Source organism: Nicotiana tomentosiformis, chromosome 2 (assembly GCF_000390325.3).
Source record: "Nicotiana tomentosiformis chromosome 2, ASM39032v3, whole genome shotgun sequence".
NCBI classification, from domain to species: Eukaryota; Viridiplantae; Streptophyta; class Magnoliopsida; order Solanales; family Solanaceae; genus Nicotiana; species Nicotiana tomentosiformis.
The window spans coordinates 70659904-70667125 of record NC_090813.1 but is presented as its reverse complement, the minus strand read 5'-3'; positions in this window follow the sequence as shown (position 1 = coordinate 70667125).

Sequence of the window (7222 nt, the reverse complement as noted above, 5' to 3'; positions counted from 1 at the left end):
CCTAATAAGGACCATAGCCTCATTTTGAACCCAATAATGATATTCTCTCTCTAATGTACTTATATAAATTTGATTGCACTGAATTTCAGGTTCAATAGTCTCGTCTCACCCAGTATAAGCTACACAGGTAATAAACTACCTTAACCACTGACCAAGATCTCGTATGACGTCAAAAATGCACCAACAGGCTACGAACTCGAATGCGATATATAAGGAAATTGAACTCTGGAATGGGGCTTCCCAGCCCGCGTAATGAATAAAATGGTCGAACAGACGCTATGAACTCTCATCAGAGGATGAGAAACAAAAATACTCTGAATCAAATATATGTAACCGTTATCAACATCTCACTGTTGTGGCGTGCAACTCGATCCAACATGACACTCAAGAAGAAAACACACACATCAAGCCGTAACGCTTATACTTACGAAATACCTGAATATCGATCACAAGCACGGCCAGTGCATAGTACAAATCCTGGGAAGGCAAATAACGCCACACGCTACGAAACTCAAGCACAACTAAGGTGCGATAAATGACCTGCATCTCGAGAGCTATCCTGCTCATATAACACTGCAAGCTACACGAGACCTCAACACATGTGCGAATAATCAAGCCATTTCACAACCCACGTGGCACAATATAGGCTACACGGAATAACAGACGGCAGAAATAACATCTAATGCCCGCCAATTCCTTCATAAGCAATGTTATGATGAATGAACACGCCCGACCTTACGTAGAGCACACATTCACCTTAGACCCACCAACGGACCTCAAATCGATTCTGATCATACCATACTGGGCTAAAAACCTTTCAAGGATCCACAATGGCCCTTTTCATGACACACACGAGCAGCCGCCCCAATCCGGAACAAACTCTCACATTAACAATAGTACCCAAAATCTCCATACTTGGTTTTAATCCTTAGCAATCAAGTGACTAACATAACACACTTATACAGATTTCCCCATTGGGTACGTTCCAATAACCTTTTACTCATGTAAAAAAGTTTGCACATCCATACCACCCATCGTTAAAATTCCGTAAAATAAATTAAGAATCCGCAATTCATTACATAAGGCCTCTTACACAGTATGCCATCCTCAGGTCACACTAAAGAAAATGCCATCTTACTCTGAACACATGCTCATCCTAGCTCGTGACATTCTAATCAACACCGAACCACAACCTTGACCTTCAACTTCCAATTCCCATGCCGCTCACCGCACCTATCATGCTGCTACGCGATAATACATGTAATCACCATAACCCTTGAACTACTAGTGGAATAAGTCACTACATTGGGTAGAAACCTTTCACTTAGCTCATTTTCGAAGAACCAATGCAACATGCAACTGAATTCCCAGACCGCGGAGATATACCAACCTCAAGTCACGATCTAAACTGCCATAACTTTTTCATAATCTATTTACACAACAAGACCGTTTGAATTACATACCTCCTGAATTAATCGAGTTATGGTGGCTGTCAAGCCCACGATTACAACCACAAACCATATGTATAAATTCACGCTAAAGGAACTAATCACTGCCACAATCATGCTGATTCAACCATTACTCACCGGCCCAACTTCTTCAAATTCATTCTTGACTTGCCCTAGAAATACTAGCAGCTCCATTTAAACATAACAAACTAAATCCACACTCATCCCGAGTGACCCGTATCACGAGACCACATCGTCTCAATACTCATAACTCATCTCATGCCTTCCTCATGCGCACAATGGTACTCCAACCAGTATACCTATTCCCGCAAATCCGAAGCTATTTCTTCCTCTCCTCCAATACCGCACCGCATACCCAATGATAACATAAAACACTCTAAGTCTCGTTCACAATCCCCTACAGAAACTCGATCCTTAACCACACAATGGACCCGAAATCCTTATGTACTGGACTTAAATTCTTGAACTCACTGGACCATTGTGAAGAGTAACCCACTCTGACCTGGTCTAGAATATAACCAAACTCCATTTCCTTGCTAGTACATGAATACCCTCACAAAGAAGCAACCGGCTAAATCTTTGTACACTACCGCCATAAGAAGCATAACTCTGAGTCTTCCCAAAATCTGCACCTGAATCGATAAGAAGAAATATAGCACACATTTATCAATTTCTCTGCTCGAATTACCCGTGATGTTTCCTTTTTATTAGTCACAAATAATCCACCAATGTGCCGATAACCGGAAGTTGCACAAGCCGACAACCACACGATCCAATTGTAGACGGTGGGGCTCCCCCACTTAGCTTTAAGATACCATCATATAATATAAAGCCCACAACTATTCCTCTTTCTCATTTACTATGATCCCGCGCCGTTAACCGCCAAATTTCTTGAAGTCTTTTGTTAAGCTTTTCATGAACATTCTGAATTAAAATCCTTCATAGCAACTTCATCAACATAACGCAACCACTAGCCTGTTCACAGGGGACAATCCACCTGTGAAAATGCCATGCCGACGTCTTCCAATGACGTTGCACTAGGTGCAACTACCACGCATTCGGTAACCCTCTAGAGCCCATGCTCGTCCACCAATCGTACAATTCTGCTCCTTCCTATTGATATCAATTGAAAGTTCAACCATACCTTCCGGACTCAAGTCATATTGCATCTGAAATGATAATTAGATCTTCACACCCCTCCTCCTTTCAAGAAAACTCCTTTTTGCTATATTAAATCTTTCTTCATACATTGACCACCACTCCAAATAAAATCTGTAGGCCAAATCGCCCTTCATCACAATTCCCAAACCATTCTACACTTTCCCCCAAGGTACGTGGTTATCCTACCACAGAATCCATATGCTAATTTGCCACTCTTACTTCGGTTAAACCATCTCCTTTAAAAACATCTCAATCTCTGCTTTTCATACTTGACCTGCTAGTACTTCAACCACCACGAAATGCTTCCCGCCATGTCCTCCCTCATACTTTGATGCCCAAACGTTGCATCAAATCAAAATCCATCCCTGTAGCACCTGAACCAATAAATTGCTACCAGCTTTAAGCTTCCTAGAAGGTCATCTTACTCGAGCCGTCACATTAGAAATACCAATTCGATTCTGGACTGCTGCACACAGCTATCTCTGGCAACCACCTCTCAGGCACCATTTCACAACACCCTGCTCTGAAGGTTAAATCCAAGAAGACCGTAAATCGGTGAACCGTAATGCGTTCAAACGAGGACGGCAACACCGCATCACAATGAAAATTCCACCACGCTCGAAAATATCAAGTCTCGTTACTTTATCAACCAAACATGGACATCTATAGTCCGATTGCCTTTCCTCCGCTGGAATTAAATGTTGAACCCCTTAATCATGCACTGAGAAATCCTCTCTTCAAGCCATTCACTGCCTCAACATATAAACAATCACCTTACCATTACACCAACATTGTGCGATAACAACACATAGACATCGTAGCTACCCGTGCACGGTCTCGAAACCATAGCAAATACAGATACTGAGCTGGAACAAAAGAACATCCTTCCGCAAGGCGACGATAATAACTTGTTTGAGTGCGCATGGAGAAACATCCTGTACCACGTCTGTAGTACCATTACAACTCCTCGATGCCCAATTGACACGAGCGCTTAACATCATATAAGAATGAGTAAGAAGGAAATAAAGGCACAAGCCTCAATGGAATCAAACCACACGATAAAGGAATCAAGAAGGGAAATGCTCCTAACAGATACAGACATCTCCGTACCGATCCGCAAGATTCTACTAGACTTGCTCATGACTCGTGAGTCCTAAATGAACCTAGAGCTCTGATACCATGTTGTCACGACCTAATTTCCACTGTAGATCGTGATGGAGCCTAACGCCGCCGTCAGGCAAGCCAACGGTAATTTACTAATTCAATTACCTATCTTTATTACCTTTGAAATCAAAATTTCTATTAACTAATTAGTATAAAATAGGATTTACAGAGTGAAACAATGATGGTTATGTGAACTACTCTACCAAACATCCAGTAGGAACCTCCAAAACCCGGTGTCACAAGTACATGAGCATCAACGAGGAAAAATATGTTAAATGCAACATCTATATGGAATACAAATTAGACAGGAGTTTATAAATAATTTTGATGGAGACTCTGTAGCTGCGGATTCGTAATATGGAATGCAGCTCACAGTAAGTCCCCGTGATAGTTGCGCCTCTGCGCCCAAAAGATCATTAGACATATATGTACCTGCACAAAAATGTGCAGCAATTGTAGTATGAGTACGTAAACAACGTGTACCCAGTAAGTATCAAGTCTAATCTCGAAGAAGTAGTGACGAGAGGTCAACTTTGACACTCACTATGGGTCAATAATATTAAAATAGAAATATTTAACTAGACATGGTTGATGTGAATAACAATAATTTTTCTTAACAAGCGGGAATAAATAATTCTTTCAAATTCAATAATTTCTAATTAATCAATTATCTTCACAAGCTGCAATAGGATGTCAAGGTATCGTGTAATTATTAATATTAAGCATGATTTCTGTCGAGGTCGTACGGCCCGATCCAGAGTATCGTGTACACTGCCGAGGAACGTGCGGCACGATCCATAGATGCATCTATACTGCCGAGGCGTTTGGCCCGCTCCACAAGAAAGGAGGACATTTTCTTATGAACCTCCGGAATGAGAAGTTATTAAATGGCTGACACATAAGGATGTACAATTTCTATTAACAATCAAGTAATTTGCACAAAAAATCAAGTATGCAAAATTTCGGTCTTTTACTCTTTCCTCTAATAATTTTCAATATAATTCGAGTACTTTAATTAAATAAAGGATGCAATTATTACAAATAATTCATGCTTTGAGTCCTAAACTACCCGGACATAGCATAATTAGTAGCTACACATGGACTCTCGTCACTTCGTGCCTATGTAGCCCCCACAATTAGCAACAATTATTAATTTAAATCACTTATGGGGAAATTCCCTCTTACAAGGTTAGACAAGAGACTTACCTCGCTCTGAAGCTCTATAGCCGGCTCCGACTCCACTCTAACACCTCAAATCGATGCTTGTCGACCCAAAACTATACAAACAATGTGCAACCCAATTAAAATGTATACTCCAACGCTTGAAATTTAACAATTTATAAAAATTCTCAACTCCGCTCGAAAAGTTGGCAGTGGGGCCTACATCTCAGAACCGGACAAAACTTATAAAATCCGGTAACCCATCCAATTACGAGTTCAACCATACTAATTTCACTCAAATCCGACTCTAAATCAAAATCAAAACTCGAAAATTTATTTTTATGAAATTATAGAAATTTCCTTCGATTTCTCTTGAAGATTCGATAATCATACACCAAAAGTGAAGATTAATTCATGAAATATAATTACAAGGGAGTCAAGAACACTTTGCCCAAGTTGTATAGTGAAATTCATCTCAAAGGTCGGCCAACCCGAGCTCCAAAATGCGAAAAATGGGCAAAAATATCGAACCCTCAAACTTAAAGGGTTCTGTCCAATCGCGATTTCCGCTTCTGTGGCCCAGAAGGTCACTCCTGAGACAGCTGCTTCTGCAGCTCCAAGTCTCGCGCCTGCGAGCACCCAAGTCCAGGTCGTCCGCCGCTTCTGTGGCCCATATGCACATGTGCGCCCTCGCTTCTGCGCTAATCACTCCGCAGGTGCGGTCCCGCTTCTGTGACGAGATGACCGCATCTGCGGTCCCAGCACTGCCCATGGAAACCCGCTCATGCACTTGCCTGGCCTCTTTTGCCGCATCGCACCTGCGGCCCTTTTCCGCAGGTGAGATTGCACCAACAACCAGAAAATTCCCAGCATTGCCTTAGTTCAAAAATCGATTCGTTAACCATCTGGAATACACCCGAGGCCCTCGGGACCCCAACCAAACATACCAACAAGTCCTAAAATATCATACAAACTTAGTCATGCATTTAAATCACATCAAACAACACTAAAGCCATGAATCACCCTCCAATTCAAACTTAATGAACTTTGAAACATCAAACTTCTACAATCGATACCGGAACTTATCAAATCACGTCCGATTGACCTCAAATTTTGCACAAAAGACATAATTGACATTATGGAACTACTCTAACTTCCGGAATCAGAATCCGACCCCAATATCAAAAAGTCCACTCCCGGTCAAACTTCTCAAAATTAACTAAATTTTTAACTTTCGCCAATTGACGCCGAAATGATCTATGGACCTCCAAATCAATGTCTGGACACGCTCATAAAATCAGAATCACTATATGGAACTATTCCCAGGCTCGGAATCCCAAATGGACATAGATAACATCAAAATCTATTCCAACCCAAATTTAGGAAATTCTTAAATCTTAAAAATGCCAACCTTCCGTAATAAGCACCGAAATACTCCCTAGCCACCCGATTCTCGACCCGAATATACGCCAAGGTCCAAAATCATCATACGAACCTATTGGAACCTTCAAATCCCGATTCCGAGTTCGTTTACTAAAAAACTAAACTTTAGTCAATTCTTCCAACTTAAAACTTCTGAATTTAGAATTTTCTTCCCAAATCGACTCCAAACATCCCGAAATTCGATTCCGACCACGCGTACAAGTCATAATACCTGAAATGAAGTTACTCAAGGCCTCAAACCGCTGAACGACGCACTAGAGCTCAAAACGACCGGTCGGGTTGTTACAAAATCCAGCGGGAATATATAATAATAACACCGCTCCTTTGAAAAGGGTAGTTCTTGGTCCACTAGTCAAGCTCATATTTTGGCCTCTAAAGGTAGTAGGTCCGAGGTTGGATTTGGACATTATATTTTTTCAAATATCTTTGAGCAAATATTTTTATTAAAATTTTAAGTCGGGGAGAAAATGATATTTGATATTACTTAATATTTTTTAAACTTATATAAATACGAAACATCTTACAAAAATTTCTGCATACGCCCATATGTCTAGTACTTACACAATAGAGTAATTACATAGATATGTTTGTTTGGAATAACGTAATTATAATGTAATTTCATGTGTCATATTTGCTGCATAAGTTTAATGACCAAGCCTGATCTTAGATTGAGCAGTGGAACTCATTCTCGATTGAACCCTCGGTACAAGCTCGGTCATGAGTGGAGAAAAGAACAAACAAGTAATGCCTTGAACAGTAGCTAGAAGAAAAAGGTAGATTTTTATTGCTTTGAATTGCGCGTTACAATGTGTCACACTAAAGAA